Source organism: Typopeltis vanoorti, chromosome 20, assembly GCF_054136105.1.
Source record: "Typopeltis vanoorti isolate ZY-2024b chromosome 20, IOZ_Tvanoo_1.0, whole genome shotgun sequence".
NCBI lineage: Eukaryota > Metazoa > Arthropoda > Arachnida > Uropygi > Thelyphonidae > Typopeltis > Typopeltis vanoorti.
In genome coordinates this window covers 78,431,835-78,455,074 of record NC_143568.1, presented here as the reverse complement: position 1 = coordinate 78,455,074, position 23,240 = coordinate 78,431,835, and the positions used below count along the sequence as shown (strand labels likewise).

Here is a 23,240-nt window from a genome sequence, read left to right as displayed (position 1 = left end):
TCCAATTTATGTGACACAGTTCTATGTGGTATCCTGTCACATGTCTTTAATAAGTCTGGCAGTATCACTGTACTCACTTCCTTCGTCCAACTCAGCTGTGACTTTATTATACAAAAGGGGATAATTCATTGAGGTGTGATGACCTATCCATCATAAAACAATGTTTTCTCCATATAGTATCATATTCCTATCCGCCCATTCATAACATACAAATCAGTCTATAATTTGCCACTTTTGTTGAGCCTCTTTTATAAAAGAACTATTTCATCCTTCTTCCACTCTCTATGGATCCTACCAGAGCTGAGACTTAAAAATACACTGTTTATTAAATTCAATTAATACTAATTACATAGCATATTCTCAAAATACACAGGATGATATCCCAAATAATGTAAAGTTATTACATTTTTAGTTATTATAACGATATTTTAGAATAATTATTAAACTTTTAATCCATTTATTTTATAATTTGAAGATTTATGCTATAGACAGCAGATTTAGGTAAGCGTGATTTGCTTTTGTTAATCTCAGTAACACTCCTCTTGTATTCCATAATAAACAGTAGGATCTTGATAATTATTCATGCTTCAAAATGACAGACTTATCGATATAAACATATCATTTATTACAAAATAAATATGGTTATTTTAAAAGTATTGCAACGCCAAACAAAACTAAATTATAAAAAGGATTATAAGTTTATGCTGGATTTCAAAACTATCAACTTCTGGGCAAAACAAAATGTTACAGTTTATATGTAACAATGAGTAAGTGAAACAATTCAAATTGTAATGGACAAAAGATCTAATGTCCTTTGATATTTGCTAATGTTGAATAAAAGAAGTATTACAGTTCAGCAGGAACTGATCTTCAGATGATAGTCTCTCAAATATTTGGCAGATTAATGCAGCCATATTTGTTAAGCTTAGGTAAATGTTTCATAGCTGTTGCAAATTCTAAAAATAGTCTTTCTGACCTATAACAACTTCTATATAGTACACTGGTTTTCGTCCATCTAATCCTGTGTGAAAGGGTATTTGGTAGTAACCAAAACTCTGCCATGGGATCCTTAGGGGGCTCATGCCAGTCCCAAGCCTGGATAGAGGAGGAGGGTCGGTCAGATGAGTGTCGATGCTCTGACCGTAAAGAAAAAACACGATTGTTATCTGATGCCTATACAACCAACAGCTACAACATGCCGGCTCGGGCGTCGCCCGGATAAACAAGGCCTGCGATACCAATCAAGCGATCAGGGTTGGATCGAAAAGTGGGATACCGAAAGGAAACAGAAACTGAAACTAACAGAACTGTTATCAGTAGGAACACGGAATGTGCGGACACTCTGGATGTCAGGAAAATTAGAACTACTTTGTGAGGAAATGAAGAGATATCGGTGGGATATACTAGGATTGACAGAGATGAGATGGACATCATCTGGAGAGATCAATGGATGCGAAGTAATATGATCAGGACATGACACCATGCACGAAGCAGGAGTTGGCTTCCTTCTCAGCAAAAGAGCTCGAGAGGCACTGTTAGGCTACAAACCAGTTAATGAACGAATCATAGTAGCAAGATTTCAGGCAAAGCCATTCAATAAATCAATAGTCCAGATATATGCACCCACATCTGACAGCACAGATGAGGATATTGACTTATTCTACAAAGATCTGACAGAGACAATAGAAACAATACCAAAGCAAGATGTGTTAATTATTGAAGGAGATTGGAATGCCAAAGTTGGAATAGATAATGATGGTTGGGAAAAAGTCATGGGAAAATATGGTTTCGGAGAAAGAAATGAACGAGGTGAAAAATTGTTAGAATTTGCTGTGGACCACGAGATGATGATCTGTAACACAGGATTCCAACAAAAGGAATGTAGAAAATGGATGTGGCGATCAAATGATGGGAAAACCAAAAACATGATTGATATGATTATGATTAAAAGAAAATGGATAACATCAGTACAGCAATGTCGAACTTTTCAAGGAGCGGATATAGACTCGGACCATAATTTAGTGATTGCAAACATCGAGATGAAATTGAAAAAGAAATATAAACCCCAACATCAGAATAGAAGAGATACAGCACGAATAAGTGAAGCAGAAATAGGAAAAAGGTACAGAACAGTGTTAGCAGAGAAACTTAAAAGTGTGGAGAAAGAAAAAAAACTCGAATTTAAGAGTGAAAAGAGTAATGAAGGCGATAGAAGATACAGTTGAAGAAACAGTACCAGAAGAAGAGAAGATCAAGAAGAAATGGATTACACAACAAACATTGAAGTTAGTACAGAAGAAAAGAATGTTGAAGATAAGAAGGGATACATCAGAACAAATAGAAGAGCAATATAGAAGTGTAATGAGGTGAAAAAAGCAGTCAGAATGGATAAAATGAAATGGTTAGAAGCCCAATGCAACAATATAGAACAGTACTATGGAGAGCATAAAACAAGGGAGGTATACAAAATGATCAGAACCATTAATAGAAAGTGGCAACCAAAACAGACCACAATTAAAGATGAAAAGGGTAAAGTATTCATGAATAAAGAAAAAATTGTACAGCGGTGGACAAGATAATGTAGTGAGTTATATGAAGAAAAACTAGATTCAGATAGCATTGGGAAACTCACTGAAGAATTGAAGCAGATATCACCACTAGGTAATGAGCATGATATGGACATTTTAAGAGGAGAGGTAGAAAAAGCAATAGGACGGCTAAAACACAACAAGAGTCCTGGTAACGATAACATTACTGGAGAAATGATTAAATATGGTGGTGAAAGTATGGTTACAGAAATGCACCAACTATGCAATATGGTATGGAAAGAAGGGAAAATGCCAGAGGAGTGGGTGAAATCAACATTAGTAACATTATACAAGAAAGGAAATAAGCTAGAATGTAAAAATTATAGAACAATTGCTTGATAAGTCACCTTGGTAAAGTGATGATGATCATATTGACAGAAAGATTGAGAACACAATTGGAAGCATACCTTGCAGACGAGCAAGCAGGATTTAGGAAGGATAGAACTACAATTCAACAGATTTTGACAATGAGGTTAATAGCAAAGAAAGCTAGGAGAAAAAACAAAAACATATATACTTGCTTTGTTGACTTTCAGAAAGCATTTGACAGTATTGACCAGAAAGTGACATTAGCAGTTCTGGAATCTTATGGAATTGATAAAAAACTGATAGCTATATTAAAAGATGTTTATTGGGGAAATGGTTTAAAACAAGCAGAGGTATTAGAATGTGAGACCCAATATCACCAAGCATTTTCATCGCACATCTAGAAAGAGCAATGGATAAAATGAAAGATGCCAAAGGAATATCTGTACACGGAATGAGAATTAACAATCTGAGATTTGCAGATGACATTGTTATTATTGAAGAAGACGAAAGAGAACTACAAAAAACACTGAAACTGTTAAATGAGGAAGGGAAGAGATTTGGACTTGTTATGAACTTTGAAAAAACAAAGACAATGGTATTTGGTGAGAAGAACATGAAACAAAAGATACAAATGGATGAAACTGATATAGAAAATGTAGAACAATTCACATATTTGGGAAGTAAACTGACATATGACTTGGACTGTAAAAAAGAAATAAAGATCAGGATTGCAAAGGGAAGAACAAATCTGAAGGCCATGGATAACATCTGGAAAAGTAAAGTGATCAGTCTGCAAACAAAATTAAGAGTATTGGAAACATGCATCTTCAGCGGTGTGCTGTACGGATCTGAAACGTGGGTAATAAATAAGGAATCAAGAAAAAGAATTTTGTCGTTTGAAAGAACTTGTTACAGGAAGATTCTAAGAATAAGATGGGTACAGAAAATCACCAATGAAGAGAGCTATCAGATACAACCAAAACAGAATCTAATTCCGTTTTATAATCTTCTGATTATAAAACGGAAGCTGCAATGAATGAGTGAGGACTGGAAGATAAAGACATTTATGTTTGGTATTTTGGATGGTTTAAACAGAAGAGGTAGACCATACAGAGAATGGATAGACGATATAAAAGACTGGTGTGGAATGGGTGTACAAAAACTGCGACACTGTGCACTGGACAAAGAAAGGTGGAAGAAGATAGTGAAACAGGCATCAGACATCAACGGGCAGTGAGCCCATGATTCGTAATTATGATGATGATGAAAGCATGATTGGTCATCCTGACTTGTGATAATAATGGTAGCAAATGTATTTCTTATGTTCTGCAAGGTACATATCAAAAGATCTTCCTGTCTATCTATAGCAGGCTAAGTCACAGGGAACTTCACATACAAGGGTGGTTTGAAAAGTTCTCAGCCTCGACCCTAGATGGCAACACTATCAGCAAGATTTTTTTTTCTAAGTTGGTACATCTGTCATGAGCATCCATATGAAATTGCAACTCATTCTATCAAGTAGTTTGTTTTGTAGAGCTGTCTGAAACAAATTGTCTATATCCCTTGAAATGGATAAAATTGAGTATTGTGTGGTTATAAAATATTTTATAACCACATGATATAAATTTCTTTTGGCTTTATAGCCAAAAGAAATTTATTCAAAGTTCATAAAAGTTTATGGGCACTCTTCTCCTTCGTTTTCGACAATTAAGAAATGGGCTGCCGCATTTAAACATGGCCATACCAGCCTTGAAGATGATCCACATGAAGGACGCCCAAAAAGTGTAACAACACTAGAAATCATTGATCAAGTGCACGATATGGTATTGCATGACCAGCAAGTCAACACGCACGAAATTGCTGAGACTATAGGCATTTCAAAAGAATGTGTAGAATATATTTTGCATGAAGAATTGCAAATGAAAAAGCTTAGCACAAGATGGGTACCACAAGATGGGTATCACAGCAGATCAAAAACGCACTCGCATGAAAATCTCTCACCAGTACTTGCGTTTTTCTATAACAAGAATAAAACTGATTTTGTGAGTCGATTTATTACTATGGATGAGACATGGATTCACCATTACACACCAGAATCCAAACAGCAGTCAAAACAGTGGACAGAAGCCGATTGTTCAGCGCCAAAGAAGACAAAGTCGGTTCCATCAGCAGGAACGGTCATGGCATTGATGTTTTGGGATGCTAAAGGCATTTTGTTTATTATTTATCTTGAAAATGGTAAAACAATAACCAGGGAATATTATTCCGATCTTTTAACCAGACTAGATGAAAAAATTCTTGAGAAAAGACCAGGTTTGCAGAAGAAAAAAATCATCTTTCATCAGGACAATGCACCTGCCCACAAAGGTGTTTTGGCAAAGGGAAAATAAAAGGATTTGCACTATGAATTATGGAACAGTCGCCATATTCCCCATATTTGGCTCCCTCTGACTTCTATCCATTTCCAAAACTAAAACTCTTCTTCGCTGGTCAGCATTTTTCTTTGAATCAAGAGGTAATTGCAGCTGTAGAGGAGTATTGTGCAGATCTTACTGAAAACCACTACAGGGAGGGATAATGGCACTGGAGTATCACTGGAATAAATGTATTATCTTAAGGGAGATTATGTTGAAAAATAAAAATAATTTTGAAATTATAAATTTGTTTTTTCATTGTTAGGCCAAGAACTTTTCAGACCACCCTCATACCCCAGGATATGCTAGAGGATGAAGTATGTCCTCAGAAGAGCAAACCAAAGTTGGTAATCTGACATGCAGTTTGAATTCCTATTTAGTATATCCAAGATACATCTTTTCAGATGTATTTTGGATATATGAAATAGTAATAGTGGTATTTTGCTCATGTGTGTTTGCAGAGTGGGGAGGAGTAGGAAGGGGCCATGTAGTATTTTATCTACTTTGTGGAAGCTATAGCCATTGGCCAAGAAAGTATGGCTAAGATAGTTAAGTTTTGTGGAAAGGACTGCATCAGTAGAACAGATAGCTCTGGCTCTGTGTGTGTTTTTAGAATTCCATGTTGTTGGGCTCAATGACAATGTCACTGTTTATAGATATCTTCCTGTGTGTATTGGTTTTCCATAAATTAAAAAACATCTGAAAGGTGAGTGACTAATGTGTCAAGAAAAGGCAAACAGTTATTTTATTCTTTTCTAATGTGATGTGAATTTTGGGAAGCTGGCTGTAAAGATAAGTTACAAAGTAATCCAAAGTGTCTTCTGCTCATGGGCCAAATAGCAAACATGTTATCAACAGAGCGCAATGACACTAAGGGTTTGAAAGTATCCAGGGCAGGTACTTTAAAGTGTTCCATGTAAAAGTTAACTGGGGGGGATAGACAACCAATTACCATTAATCTGTTCATAGATTTTTCCTTTCTAAGTAAAGTAACTTACATACACTGTAAAATTGAATCATTCAAAGATATCAGAAGGGGGGGGGGGAGTGACTGTTAAATCAAGAATTTCTATCAGTGGTACATTAGTAAATAAGGAAGTGAGATCAAAACCATTGTGTCTGAAATTTTAAGGATGTTATTTTTTTAACAGTGATTTGAAATACACAGATTTTTTTTTTTTTAAATAAAAGTAGAAGTGTTACACTGGACAACAAAATTTTATAAAAATCATACCTCCCAGATTAATTTAGTCATTTCTTATAGATTTAGAGGTGCTGAACATGAATGACAATGAAAATGCAAAACTAGCTACAGTTTACAAAAGATCGGCGACAGTTTCTTATATAATAGAATCTTCTTCGTCTTCTGCAGCTTTTCCCATTTAAGTAGGGTTGTTGTTTGTGGTGAGTCTCCTCCACAACCTCCTGTCTTGGGCTGTAGCCACATCCAAGTTCTTCATCCTCAATCTCTTCTTTGGCCATCTGCATGACCTTTCTTCCCACATACTCTTCCTCCCTCCTCATCACATGACTAAACCATCTCAACCTTGCCTCCTGTATCTTTGCTCCTAAGTTTGTAACTTTCACTGTTCGCCTTACATAGTCATTTCTCAGACGATCCTTTCTGGTCACACTGCACATCCACCTAAGCTTTCTCATCTCTGCTATCTCCATCCTGTTGATGTTATTTTTCCTTAGGGCCACAGTTTCCATAGCATACGTCATAGCTAGTATCACTACTGTCCTGTAGATTTTGCCTTTTAGATTGATTGGCACCCTCTTATTGCATAGAACTCCAGCCATCTCTCTCTCTCTCTCCAGGTCCTCCATCCCACTTCCTTCTCAACTTCACTATCCTCTTTCATTGTTGAACCTAAGTATCTAAAGTCACTAACCTTCCTGGTGACATTTCCTTCCATCTCCATCTCCTGGCTGACATCCACTTTGCAACACATATACTGTCTTACTTCTGCTCAGTTTCATACCTCACTCTTCCAGTGCTTTAATCCAACTTTCCAGTTTAGCTGCCACTTCTTCTCTTGATTCTGCACGCAACACGATGTCATCTGCATACAACATAGTCCAAGGCGCGTCTTCTCTCACCTCCTCCATCACAATATTAAACAGGAATGGACTTAATGCAAGCCAACTGTCACTGGAAAACTTTCTGTCTCTCCCAGGCAGGTTCGAACTCTTGTTTTTACATTTCTGTACATCTCCTGCACCAACCTGACATATTTGTCCAGTAACTTCTTCTCCCTCAGACACCTCCAGACTTCTTGCCTTGGCACTCTATCATACGCTTTCTCCAGATCAATAAATACCCGATGTAGCTCCCGTTGCTTCTCTTGAAACTTTTCCGTCATCTGTTGTAACCCAAAGATAGCATCTGTCATCGATCGACCAGGCATGAAGCCAAATTACTCCTATGCAATCTCCATCTCTTTCCTTAGTCTTCCATCAAGAACCCTCTGTAGGATTTTCATTGTGTAGGACATCAACTTTATTCCTCTGTAATTCTTACAGTCTTGGGCATCCCCTTTACTCTTGTAGATGGGGACAAAAGTACTTTCCCTCCATTCCTCAGGTATATTTTGCTGTTGACAAACTTTTATTAACAGGTCCCACAGCAGGTCAATTCCTTCTTCCCCCAGTGCCTTCCATGCCTCCACTGGGATCCTGTTAGGGCCCACCGATTTTCCATTCTTCATCCTCTTTATGGCTTCCTTCACTTCCACTCTACTAATGTTCTGCACCATCCCCTCATAAGGCTCCCCATCTTCTCTATGAGTCCTTGCATTTTCTTCATTCAAAAACCCTTCAAAGTATATTCTCCATCTGTTTCTTATACGTACTTATCACATATACTGGTAAATGTCCGCTTCTACATCCGATGTTTTGATTGTCACTTGTATAGCTGCTTAGAATCATCTCTAGTGAGCGTCCAAAAGTAATCAACCAACATGGAAGTGTGGACCACTTTCCTTGTTAATGATTGGCTGATGCAATATGTTTTAATCAATAGACTGAAATATAGCATTGCCAAATGATACCTATGTACGCAACGTAGACCGAGGTCTCTTACACAAGAACCAATCGACAGATTTTGTCATTTTCGTGTTTAGCACATCGAAATTAGTAAAGAATTGCCATTTTCATTTCAGAGGCAAATTGTGTGTTGTTCAGTGTTACCAGTGAGAGGGGGGGGGGATTATAAATTAGGCTGTGTATACTATCAACTATACAGCATAAGAGAATATTGGATTTATGGATTTTAGGTCCAACTTAAATACAGAGTGCTTTAATGTGAATAGGTATTAATTTGCTAGTGATTTGAGCCAAGAAGTAATCACAATCTATGATTTGGTAAGTAGAATGGTTATCTATGAGATTGTGCATTTTTTTGTTGTAATCTCCTTATCCATTTTAGTAATCACAATATTTTTATTCTTATATATCTTTTTTAAAGCATTAGTTCTTTCTGTGGTATATTAATTTTAGGTGGTTTAGATTTGGTTAAGGTGTCTAAACAAGGGTTATTGCCTATTGAAGGTAGAAGATTATGAAAAATCATTACAATTTAACTTGTTTCATTTACTCAATGTCATGTGAACTGTAACATGTTTTATTCAGAAGATGCTGGTTGTAATCCAGCAAAATATATGCCAGTCAATAAACATACTTTTATAATTTAGTTTTGTTTGTTGTTGTAATGCAAGTAAAATTAAAATAAATTATAACATCCAACATTTAAGTCTGTCAACTAGAGTAATTCTGTATGGTAAATGCAAAATACTGTAAAATCGTATTAATGTCCTATCAGAAGGCCTTTAAGAAGACATTACACAAAGTAATATCTAACAGTGAGAAATGACAGATTACAAAGAGAAATATTAATTATGTCACTGAATATCAGGAATTTGTTAAGGTGAATAATGAAAATGTTACCACGAAATAACACTAAAAAAACAACCAAGAAAACAATTTGAAGTTTTTGTTACAAGTGATGAATGAAAAGTGAAAAACCACGCATATTTACCTTCTGAAAAAGATGTACAAAATGCTTTAACACATTAGAGAATTGTGCAGGCGTGGAGTAACCATAACAAAATTACTACATCTGATAATGTCTGCATGCTGAAATTAAGAATACATGCAGGACAAAAACTGTTGGAATTAAAGTGAACTCTTTCTTTAGATTAATTTATTAAGAGAAAAATGGCTTTTCATCTTTCCTCTAATATTAACATTGTGATTTTGTTTTTATTACAAAAGTTTAAGAGATGCTAGGGTAATTATATATATTTCGCTCGAGAAAAAAAAAGATGTTTCTTGTCTCATCATTTCGCTTATACATAAAGGGAAATGTATACAAAATAGTATTTTTGACTGTTAGATAAGTCAAAATTAGATCTACATTTATATAAAAGAAAATGATCAAGTGGGTCTGTGTGTTATTACAAAAACTAAAATTGCAGGTCCGTTGACCTCTGAATTAGTAAGATTTTTCTATTGCTGAAATAACATCAACAATGTATTTTTTCACATAAAAACACCCACTTTCAAAAGGCAAATGTTTTTACTGTTACTACAAACTACTACTTTAGGAGAGGTTACAGATGATGAATTTGGCAAAATCTGTGAATATGAAATTACATGCATAAATCCAAAAAAAAGTATACAAATCCATAAGCAAACAAGAATGGTTTACAGTTTATCTCTGGATGCATGCACATTTATGATGCTCATCATCATATTGAGAAGATTATACTTCAGAATCATCTTAATAGTATCTAATAACTAAGAATAACAGTGTTAAAACTTTAAATTACTTGTATTTTTCTAAATATGTTAATTTTAAAAATAATTTTTAAATAAAAAAATCGATAATTTAAACTTTTCATGATTTATGGTCTATCCTTTCTACCTTAAATATTGGCAGAATCAAGAAAACGGCAGGTGATGACAAGTGCTAGAGAACATTATACATGGACACTATACTTAATATGCATGCTCATGATACTAAGGATGATTTGAGGAAAAACATAGTTGTTCTGCTGATAATATTAAAGAGATACATTAATTAATAACAAAAATGGAGATTCTGTAGGTTTAAATATGCATAAGATATGCATGTTGAATTGGATTTAAACAGTATTGATGCGAACATAGATTGATAAGAAAATAATTATTTATTAACTTAAAAGCTAATATTTCGCTGGTATTATATCCAGCATCTTGAAGATGCTGGATATAATACCAGCGAAATATTAGCTTTTAAGTTAATAAATAGTTATTTTCTTATCAATCTATGTTCGCATCAATACTGTTTAAATCCAATTCAACATGTGTGACGAACACATAAGCCTATCCACGCAATAAGATATGCATGTTTGGACAAAGAGATTACAAATTTTCCATTGCACTGATCTGTACTACAATAAACCGACAAGGCCAGAAGAATGGCCTTGATGGGGGGGTAATGGTAGATATGGTGTTGAAGTTCAGCAGACATATTTAAAAATGTTGTTTTGAATACAAGTGGCATTTAAGCTGGCTGAGTTGTTCTGATGAATGCAAGTGGAATGAATATATCTGTCAAAGTGACATTGACCATTTAACATATTCAATGTCAGTAAAGAAAACTACTTCACATCCTCCACTTACAAAATTTAAAAAAGTTCATCTGCTGTATCTCCACATTAAATTCAGGTTGATGAATAGTTTTATTAAGGTTTTAAATAAGCATGCCAATAGTTTTAGCATGTAAGTTGCAAGTTACCAAGCACCAGTGATACAAAAATTAAAAACAGAATTTATATTGGTTTAAAAATGTATATACACCTATGAAGGGCAATCCTTTATAATAATAGTAGTGATTTATAATAACAGTAATTCACTAAATAATAGTGAAAATTCGACATAGACTTCTCTACAAGCCGCCAATTTGGATCTTTAAACGGGACAGTTAGGGAGAACTACCAAAAAACGTTATAGGCATAAAAAGCAATCGGATATAGTCATTCAAGTTCCACTTTCCAGATACATTTGAATTTCTTTTCTTCTAACTTCTTCTAAAATCCTTTCAATAACATCATTGAAAGGATTATTAATATTCTATTAAGAATCCTTTCAATGATGTTATTTGTACAAAGCAATGGCAACCATTCAGTGAAACTCCGTAATGATTGCTGGTTCAAAGACTAACTATGAGTGGAAACCTTCAAACCAGTATATTAGCATAAGCGTGGTATCGGTTCATATGAATTACAATTAATATGCTGTCACTCAATACTGACTGAATGTTTCTGAAATATAACTCACCTACATTAGCTTCAAATAAAATAAAAACAAATTATCTATTTGTTGCTCAGCGTAATTAGTGCGCAATTGCAAAACTTACTTATATAGAAAAATTAAAATAGGAAATATTTCACGTATAACAAAGTTCTTCTAATGCCAAGTTAATCTAACTTCATTCGGTTTGAAAACGCAATTTCATAATAAACACTGATATATATTCACCGGGAGCAAATAAGCGACCACTCCCTCCTTTTAACGCAATAAGATTTGCTTAATAAATAACTCTCACTAGCTCTTAGTAGATATATGTACGGTTATTATTGTGATTTATTTGACCGTTCCAACATCATCCTTTTTATTGTTTGCTTCCATTAAACGCTCCGTTGTAGTACTCCACGACAGATGAATACACATACTACAGTCAAGACATGAATGCATGCAACTTCGCAAATTTTCCGCCAGAGTTCTTATATGGATATATCAATTCATAAAATAATATATATATAAATTTTTCGATATGTGGCCAGTAGAAGAAAGCATGCTTATAGAAGGATGGCATTGATTGGTGAAAATGGAGAAGTGATAACCCGCAGAGCATATAAAGATATTTTCATGCTTGTGTTTGTGGCATTATGCAGAACCTAAATGCAGTGGAAAAGGAGGATCTGTTAGTCAGTGAACAGAAGGTATATGAGGAATTGAATAAATGCGTTTTGAGGGAATGTTCCAGGGAGTTAACAAAGACTTTTATAAATCTTTTTTTTTTTTTGCACTGTACCAAATTACAAAGAAGTGGAAAGAGGGAAAAAATGTTCTGATTCATAAGGGAGATGATAAGAAGAGGGATTTGAATTACAGGCGCTGGTCTGTGTGTCTGGAGTGGTTGTGGTTAAAGTGTTAGAGAGGTTAGATAGGATCAAGATTCAGAATTGGGTTGAAAACAGAAAAATACTCTTTGGTGGCCAGCATCGACTTGTTAAAGGAAGATCGTGTTTTAGTAAACTACTTACTTCAAACACTGAATGGAAAACACTCTTTTTTTCATTTTTCAAGACAAATATTGGGAACAAAAAGGACTTGCCATGGTTCTCCAGCTCTAGCCAACCTGTTTATGGAAAATATCGAAACAAATGCATTAAAAACCTATCAGAAAAGACAAAAAGTTTGGCTACGTTACGTCGATGATATTTTCGCCATTTGTTCGGGAACTGTAGATGAGTGATTGCTTTTAAAGATCATCTAAACAACTTGCATATAAAATTCAAAATAAAAATGAATATAAAATTCACTATTGAACTAGAACAGCATAAAAAATTATCTTTCCTTGATATCCTTGTTGAAGTAAACGAAGAGGGGAAAAAAAGTTATCCTTCTCCGTATAGAGAAAACCCACCACAACGGGAAGATTTTTAAATTTCGCTTCACACAACCATCCATTGCAAAAAAAAAAAAGGCATAATTAAAACTTTGCGAAACAGGGCATGTAATATATCTAGGCATCCCGATAAAAAAACTAATTATTACACTGCCTGGTACAAAAATTCGCAATTAATGGTTTTGGACCCAAGACGATCAAAATTATTCTCAATACAACTCCTGCAACTCCCTTACTTAAACAAGATTTCACTAATGTAATCAAAATGCCGCACATCAAAAATGTTACGGACAAAGTGGCTATGTTGCTCCGCGAATACAACATAAAAGTGGCTTAAAGAAGCCGCACAAATACAGTGGTGCCTTGGTTAACAACGGCCTCAGATAATGACGTATTTGGTTAACGACGAGTGGCTGTAAGAAACAAATCTCTTGGTTAACGACTCTCGATTATGTGAACCTCTATCCGATCTAAAAAACTGGAATTTTCCGATCGCACTCAGCCACGTGCGAGAAGACATTGTCGAATAGAGAATAGCCACGCTGCACAGCTGAGAAGCTCAGATATGTTTGACCCATCATAGCCAGCTTTATGTTTTCCCTTTATTGTTTCTTTTCTTGTAGTGTACTGTGCTTTATTTTAAAATGTGTGGTTATAAACGCGTTTTATGATGAAAATGAGTATTTAAGCATTTATTTTTTGTTGGTTCATAGAGACAATAAATCGGCGGGTGCGTGTCACTGTTTGTTCGCCATCAAAAGGCAAAATCAAATCTCATCTGTATAATAATCGTATCTATAAGCTGCTAATCAGTGTATGTTAAGGTAAGTGCTGTCTCTAATATCGTCACCTTACAAGCAAAATGCACTAAGTCAAAAATTGCAGGTTTCGAATTTAACTGTTAACTTTTATTTCAAAAAGTTTTTTTTTGAACTTTTACTTTTATTTTCAGGTGATGATATGTTCTTTATATCCCTTGTTCTTAGTTTGTACAATTTGTAATAATACCGTATTTTGCGTATCTTTTTTTTTATATATATATAGTGAATTTTTTTACTGTGACAAAATGAGTCCCAAAAAGAAAGCTAGTGAGGGAAAAAAAAATTTTTCTCTATTGAACAGAAGAAAGAAATAACAGCAAAACATCATGAAGGTGTGAAAGTTATGCAGCTAGCTCGAATATATGAAACCAGTCATTTTACAATATCAACCATTTTGGCTAAGAAAGAAGAACTTATGGTAGCTAAGGGAACTTCAAGGTCGAATGTCGGAGGGCTTCTTTTTGAGCAAGTGGAAAATCTATTACTAATTTGGATCAAAGAAAGAGAAATGGCGGGCGATACTACATCTCAAAATGCAATCTGTCAGAAAGCTAAACAGATTTATCAAGATTTGAAAAACAAGACTTCGGGATCAAGTTCTGAAGTAGATGATGATGATTTCAAATGTAGCAGAGGTTGGTTTGACAACTTTAAAATAAGAACAGGAATTCATAGTGTGGTCAGACACCGAGAGGCAGCTAGTGCTGACCAAGCAGCAGCAGATAAATTTGTCAATAGCTTTATAAGAATAATAGAAGAAGGAGAATACCTACCTCAACAAGTCTTCAATTGTGATGAGACTGGGTTATTTTGGAAGAAAATGCATAAGAGGACATTTATCACAAAAGAAGAAAAAACACTTCCTGGGCATAAACCAATGAATGATAGGTTAATATTGCTTTCAGCAGCAAATGCAAGTGGAGACTGCAAGGTAAAACCAATGTTAATCTACCACTCAGAGAAACCCATTTTAACCGTGGATAACGCACTTGGCCATCCAATGGGCATACAAGAAGAGCTTCCAGAGGAATTAGATTTTATCAAGGTGACTTTTCTTCTTCCCAAGACTACATCTATGATTCAACCTATGAATCAGCTGATAATTACAAATTTTAAAAAACTTTACACAATGGCACTTTTTACCAGGTGCTTTGAAATGTGTGAGGCTACCAACATAACCCTAAGAAAATTTTGGAAGGAAGAATTCAACATTGTCATAGCAATTAGGCTTATTGTAAAGGCTTGGCAAGAAGTAACAATGAAATGTCTCAAAGCAGCATGGAAGAAACTGTGTCCTTCCTTTGGTAATGAAGAAACTTCAGATGAAGGACACAAATTGGTAAAGGATATTGTGGCAACTGCTCATTATCTTAACTTGGATGTAGAGGAAGAAGATGTTGAAGAATTATTGGAGATGCATGACCGAGAACTCACTACTGACCAGCTAAAAGAACTTTTCAAGCAGCAATGTGAAGAAAAGGAAATGGAAATTTCATCTGAAGATGAGGATGGAGAGAAAGAACTGCTGAAATCAAAAATGTTTTGGCAAAGTGGGAGGAAGTTCAAAATGTTGCTATGAAATGAAATCCAAACAAATCTGAGGTTATCAGAACTGCAGATCTATTTAATGAAAAGTCAATGCAGTTTTTCAGAAACATTTTAAAAAAGAGGTAGAAGCAAACAACCCTAGACATGTTTTTTACAGATCCATTTGTCAAAAAAACTCCGAAGTGAGCCCAATTGTCCTTCTGGTGAAGACTGATAATTAAAAACTGTTTTCGTGAACAATTCATTTTATTAATGTTAATTTTTTGTAGCAAATACATATACTGTATAATAAATAAATGATATTTACCATATTTTTATGACATTTTAAATGAGTTTTATCTGCATTTTTAATATGTACTATGGTTGAGAGGAGGAGCCGGAACAAATTAATCGATTTTCTATTAAATCATATGGGGAATCGCGCCTTGGATAACGACGGTAATCCTGGAACGGATTACCGTCGTTAACCAAGGCACCACTGTAGTTAGGATCACTACAGAGTGCAATAAAAAATCAAGGCTTGATTTTGCATTAAGTTGCGCTGCCTTCATCAAATATTTAACTGCCACGGACCTAGGATAGATCATAGGTGAACCACAGAACATGACAACAACCAGCAATCTTCAAACACACATACAGTAACGAATATGTCATTTGTATTCTAATTTATCAATTCATTTAACAGTTGTGAAGTTATTAAAAACATATAATACGTGTTATTAATTGTCAATAAGCGTTTGTTGTGTAAAACATTCATGTACCATTACCCCTGATAATGAAAGTTTTACGACGCACGAAACCTTGTCGGGATTCTTAATTGTTTATTTATAATGAACTCTTTATATTATTATGTGTTCTAAATACTTAAAATTACCTACAGAATCTGCTTACTTATTGCAATAAAGTGACAAATGCATTGGATTAGGGTAATGCATATACAGTAGTATATTTAGATTTTGCAAAGGCCTTCGATAAATTGTCAAAAGACAAGCTGGTAATTAAATTGGAACATTAGCGGCTGAACAGTAGATTAGTTCACTGGATTGGAGATTGACTGTCTGACAGGTAGAAGTGAATTGTCTAGGGAAGAGCGATTGACAGAAAGAAGAAAGTTACTAGTGGTGTATCCCAAGTGTCTGTTTTCGGTCCATTGCTGTTAAATTTGTATGTAAATGATATTGGGAGAGGTCTGAGTGGTGATATAAAGTTAGTTGCAGATGATGCAAAGTTGGGGAGCGCTATCAGTAGTAGAGCAGATGCTGTGGCTTTGCAAAAGGACTTGAATACACTGACTGAATGGGTAAATGAGGGAGGATTTCCAATTCTTTGTTGCAAAGTGTAAGTGTAAATTTGGGAAGCAGAGTATACAATCGGTGGAAATATCTTGGAAGAGGTAGGAGATGAGAGATCTGGGAAGGATTGTAGACAAGAACCTAAAATTTCGGGGATATATTGCAAAAATTGTGAGGACAGCACAGCGGATAATGGGAATGATGCAGAAAGCACTAAATTCTAAATGAGGATGCTATGGTTCCCTTGTATAAGGATTTGATCAGGCTACATATGGATTACTGGTTTTAAAAAAGATGACGATGTATTGGAAAAGCTCCAGAGACGATTGACTAAAGTGATTTCTGGTCTCTGGAATGTTGAGTATGAAGACAGATTGAGAAAATGAAATTTGCAGAAATTGGTGCATAGGAGGAGGAGAGGGAATATGATCGCGACATTCGCTGTTAAGAGTTTATTAACAGATTAATGTCGAGGGAGGTTTGCATAGAATGGGTGAAAGTAAGGAGAGAACAAGTGCATCCCTAGAAGCTGTATAAGGAGAGTGGGAGCAAGGAGGTGAGGAACAGATTTTTTGAATGGAGAGTGATGAGAAATTGGAATTCATTGCCCGAGAGTGTGATGAAAACACAGTCCAGTTATTATCAATATATGACATTTTCGTCTGTTGCCAGAGTACTTGATGGCCAGGTGGCTGTGTGAATATATTTAAGTTATAAATATGTAAAAATAAACTGTGTAACAGTGGGACCTCCCGTGGTGAGTCTTTTATTCCATTGATTTTTAATAATAATAATAATAATAATAATAATAATAATAATAATAATAATAATAATAATAATAATAATCTGTAATGTTGCAGCTCATCTTTCTGTTTAAATGCTAGGGCTAAATATAATTTCTAAACTAATGTTTCTTCTCTCATTCTGAGATTAGCTCTACCACATTCCTGAATGCTAAAAATAACAGGTTCTTTCCTAATATCTTCATATATTATGTGATACTGCTATTGTGCCACCTGTTCATTCCCCTAATGTTTCCAAGGCTCTCATATCTGTGGTTTACAGTCTTTGATCAAGAGTTTTATTTCTGACCGATCTCTCACACTCAAAAGTTCAAATTGGTTTGAACACTGTCTTGTATACAGATGGTTTAGGGTTTTGACTGATCACTCTCATATTCCACATACATTTATACAGTTGATTAAATTTATATGGTATAAGAGACAGATTAGTCAAAACAATAAATTAGCTGTATACAAAACTGTGTTCAAACCAATTTTAGCACACCCAGTAGTCCGTGGATGTGTCAGGTAATAATAATAATATTTACATGTCCGAGATGTATATGCTTGTTTCTTCAATGAGAACAGACATTTAATTTCTTAATGTTTTCATGTGATAAAATTTTCCGAAATGTTTTCAGTATAAATCCAGTTAATAATATTAGTAACCTCTGTTAAGACTGCTTGAATCTGATTAAACTGACAGAAGAAAAACAGTTTTGACAAGTAGCCAAATAGAGATCTTTTTGGAGTTTTCAAGATCATTGGTGAACAGGAACTCATTTATCGGCGAAGCTAAGATGGAGGCTGCTGCCTAACCATTTCAGAATGATTGCGCTGAAAGGAGAATGCTTGGAACATTAGAGATTCAAAGATTTATATTCATGCATGAAGTTATCTGTTTTATTCTTCAAAGATAGCAGGTGGTATACTCTTTTCGCCCTGATGATCTAGAAATCGGTAAGCAGCTCATTACCATTTCATGATGTTAGCTGAATAAATTAATGCGCCATCTTTCACGAAATGAATCCGCTCATTCTTGACCTACAATCCTTATGTAATATACTCATGTTGCAACAAAGAAAGGCAACTATTTTAAGTGAATATATTTACCAAAAAAGTTTTAGGATACAGATGAATAAACGTTGTGATTGCAGACAACAAAAATATGTACTTGGGAGAGGGAGCAAAGATATGACAAGAGATCCAGAAGTAAACAGTTACTGTTATACACATACCGGCCACTCAATTAGAAACTATTAATTAATACCATATTGGAACTCCTTTAGCCTGAATTACAGCACACACGCGGGTAAGCATAGATTTCACAATGTATTGAATTGCATCCACGTATAGAACATAGAGGTGTTCACCAGCCAGTCCTCTAACTAGCTCAGATTACATGGAAAAGTAATTTGATCCCAGATCGGGGTTCAGATTCTGACTTTGTGGTGGCCAGGGAAGATGGTGGAACTCGCTCTCATGCTTGCTGACCCACTGCTGAACAATTCATGCTTGATGGACAATAATATAGTCGTTCATGAAACAACCGTCGCCTGTTGGATAATAAGTCAACATTGCAGGATGGACTTGATCGGCAACAATAATCAGATATTCCTTGGAGGACACCCGATTTTCCAACGATATCAGGGTACCAGTTCAGTACAAATCCCACACCACGAAACCACTTCCAGAACCACAGATTTCTGTTTAGAAAGAAAACCGAGTTTACTGCTTCATGGCGCTCACGCCAAACTCTTTCTGCTTACCGTCAGTACCGAACAAAGTTTACCATGACCAATCGGACCACGTGACTTTTATGAAATCCCACAATGTCCAGTCACGGTGCTCTTGACAACACTGTAGACAAACGTTCTGGTTTTTTGCAGAAATCAGTGGTTTCCACATAGGCATGCGACTACCAGTACCGCATCTCTTCAATTACCTGCGCATAGTTCAGTGAGATTTGGGTGGGGAACAGCCTTCATTAAATGCTTCGATCAATTGCCATAGACAAGAAATTCTGCTTGTGTGTACAAGTTTCCCAAACGACGGCGATCTTGTAGTTCCTGATACACTGTTTTAAGCCCACAATTATGCCAAACAATGTAGAAATTCCTGGATATCCCACCTTTTGAGAAACCAGTCAACTCTGCTATTTTCAAAATCGTGGCTCCAACCATATTAGCTCGAACACTAATCGATTTATCCACTCCGAAAGATCTTTTGCTTTTCCCATCGTGTTCAACACTATTCACGATTAAAGATCAGCAACATTCTTAAATATTTGCCTACACCACGTTGTGAAGCATATGACCAAGTATTTTGCATATACACTGCGTAAGTGATGTTTACATATATCTACATAAATGTTTCTAATTCAGCAGGCGGTAAGTGTAGTGACGAATCACAGAGGTCGTTTTTTTTTTTTCTTCAAAAATCTGCTAAACGGCTTAAATTACCATATAGGAAGTAGGCGAGGAAGTTTATCCCTATCGAGCTTTTGGAGACTGATGAGAATGTTCAATGCCAATCAGACATAATTGGCCCACCAATAATATTAATTTTAAACGGCATAGGTAAGACGGTAGTCAAATATTGCTATCTTGTGGTCCCTAACACAATATGTTATTGAGGGAAATAGTGTAAGTCATACTGTTGATTTTTTTTTTTTTTTTTGAGTTTAAGAGCCTGTATAGCTTAGTGGATGTGGCGTTTGCACACAACGGGGCTTGGCCGCACGAAGGAAGACTTGGTTTCGAGTCTAGTCGGCGATTAGAGGAAATTTTTCTAAGCCTTTTTTTCGACCGGTTCCCGAATTAATCGATCTCTGCCACGAGCAAGCGGGTTTTTCCTCCCGTAAACTCAGGTGTTTCGTCCGGTAAACTCAAGAAAATCGACCGTAGAACCCACATTATTTCAGGCATTAAATACGAGTGTTAGGGTTAGGGACCACGAGATGGCGGCACCTGTAGAGCCGTCTATCTTCACTGCATGCCGCTTAATTAGTGATAGTCTTGGGCCAGATCTCTGATTGGGTACCAGTGGAGATTGAACTGCCCACTCAGTCTCCAAAAGTTAGATAGGGCTTAAAACGGCCTCGCCTACTCCCTATAAGGAGTAGGCGAATAAAAAGGAATAAATAGGCGAATATACGGGAATAAAAAGGCGTTAGCTGATTTTTTTTTTTTAAACGAAAACATCCACGTTTCAGGTGAATAACACCGTTTGCCCATGGCAGAGATTGACTAACTGGGAAACAGTCCAAGAAACACTTAGAAAATGTTAATCAAATTGGCGACTAGAGTTGAATTAGGTCTTTCTTCATGCGTCTTTATGCAGTGGAAACAAACGTCACCTCCACTGAGATACACAGGTCCATCGCTGCACATACGCATGGGTGTGTGTCCAGTGGCTTTGCTAGAGCTTTTTCCGCCTGGGGCGGTCCCTGAATTTGCCGTCCCCTCTCAATACACACCAAAAATGCTACAAAAAGTCAAAACGACGTATAGGGAAAGGTTCAAAGTTAAACCCGGGGAAGATCCCCCCCCCTCCTCCCCATATCTATGCTACTGGGTGTGTGTTTCAAAAGGAAGTGCATGCTACTGATATTTATATTAATTGTACAAAGCACCTGAGAGCTTGATTTATTACTATTTGAGTATAAAGAACATGTTCCTGAAAGAAAATGTACAATTTCTTCTGAGGTTCTAGGTCAACCTACGATCATGTTTCTGAAGGTGTTTCTTAACACCTTAAGTTGTTTATCCCACTACTTTGTGCATTTATCCTCTGGTGATTTAGCCTGCTACATTCACCTAAATTCTCACCGCACATGAGACAATAGTTGAAATTTTGTTTATCATACAACAACACTGGTATAATTCTTACCATCTTGACAGTGGTTAATTAGAACTGAATGAACATGCACGAATTCACCTAGAAGTCTCTTTAAATAAATGAACAACTCAGGAACTTGATCCGAAAATATTTGCATTTTAAAATGCTAGTACTTTTTTTTTGGAAACTTTTTATACACTAAAAATACTGTAATGCCCATGATTATATTGATAGTGTATATATATATATATATAAAATACCATATATATATATATATATATTATAAAGACGGTACATTTTTCCTGCACATTGCGCCAAGTGCCAGCAAAAGGAAAAGAAGAATCTGTTCACATTTTGCTTGAACAGCTGAAGACGGTATTCTTTGGAAAGATAAAATACCATCTTCCCAAAGAACAGAACAGTAATAGAGAGGCTTGTTCGCTGAGTTTCAAGATGGCTTGTAAACTGATGTTAGCAGTGGCTGTTGTTCTGATGACTTTGCAGGAAAGTGCAGGAATAATAGTGGCTAATTCAGCACAGCACTGTCAATAAAATTATTTGCTGAAGAGGCGCAAGGCATAAACTGAACGTGTGTGTGAGAGAGAGGGGGATCATTCATTAGTTTTATTACCCTCCTCTGGATAGAACAGATAAAAAATCTTGGAGAGATGGAGGAATTTTTGTGCACTACCTAAATATGGATGAAATATTACATGATTGGGCGGATATGGGATACAGTATATATAGAGTTATAGTTCGCCCACCGTTTTTAGATCTCTCCTTGGTATTTTGCCAAGAATAGTCGATTCATGCTGAAGGGGAGACAGAAATGAAGGATTTACGAATTGGTCGTCAACATGCGAAATCACGTGCTTTCTTGTCTGTCGCTGTACTAGTACTAGCTTGATTTTTGTTGTCGCTTTTTTGCATTATTTTTTATTATTAATTTGTATGATGGATCCAGTACAGTCAACAAGTTCTATTGTTACACGTTTCAGTAGCTCTTGCAAAAGAATATTGAATAATGTGCTGACATTCTGCGAAAAAGAATCGTCAGAAGGCCGTCTTCTTGTTCCCCTTTCTCAAGTCATAAAACGTGCAAGTGCAATCGCGGGCGCATCGGGGTCGACTGCTAAAAGAATTCGTAGAGAATCAAAAGGTGAAGGTAAGCCAAAATTTAAATCTCCTAAAAAAAAAGCGGCAGAGTTAAGAAAACCACCGAAACCATAGCTTTGAATGATTTTGATGTAGACGTTATAAGAAGAACTATTCACGAATTTTACGTGGTCGAGAAAAGAGTGCCAACTGTTCCGAAATTGATTCCTGTGCTTAGAAAAAAAAATTAATTTTCCTTGGAAAAGAGAAACTTTAAGGAAAATACTTCATGAAATAGGATTTTGTTTTAAAAAGTCCCAGAATAAAAGGAAACTTATCATGGAGCGAAGTGACATTGTTTTATCTAGAACGCAGTATTTGAGAGCAATAAGTCGTTTCAGGGAAGAGAAAAGACCGATTGTGTATCTAGATGAAACTTGGATTGATAGTAATTTAACTTATGGAAAATGTTGGCAGTCTAAAGAAGAATGTGGAGTGCTACAAACCGGAAATGCCTTGCGGCGCATAATAATTTTGTGTGCGGGTGGAGAAATGGGTTTTTTACCGAATTCAAACTTACTATACAAAGCCAAGTACCATAGGCAAATGAATTCTACGATCTTCGAAAAGTGGGAAGAAAAAAAACTGATTCCAAACCTTCCTAAAAATGCTGTTATTATAATTAATAACGCTTCATATCACTCTATTCGATTAAACAAAGTTCCAAATTGGTCTAATAAGAAGCAAGTTCTTATGGATTGGCTCTCTGCAAATAACATTTCTCGTTCCCCAGATATGCGAAAAATTGAATTGCTTAATTTGGTCAAAAGAAACTCGCCCACAACTAAACTATTTAAATTCGACACGACGCTC

General features: G+C 35.7%; 1 protein-coding gene across 6 annotated transcripts in view; it reads right to left on the bottom strand.

The window, feature by feature from the left end:
• The window catches only part of LOC150095587 (integrator complex subunit 12-like), a 274,079-nt gene extending 262,045 nt beyond the window's left edge, over positions 1-12,034 (bottom strand). For 2 of the 6 annotated variants that reach the window (XM_090410188.1, XM_090410194.1), the window contains exon 1: positions 11,715-12,034. The gene's annotated coding sequence lies outside the window, so the exon portion shown is untranslated. Of the gene's footprint in view, positions 1-9,350; positions 9,479-11,635 lie in introns of those variants that run through there. The other 4 variants (XM_090410189.1, XM_090410190.1, XM_090410192.1 and 1 more) reach the window with 4 other exon arrangements.
• Between the last annotated feature and the right edge of the window lie 11,206 nt (positions 12,035-23,240).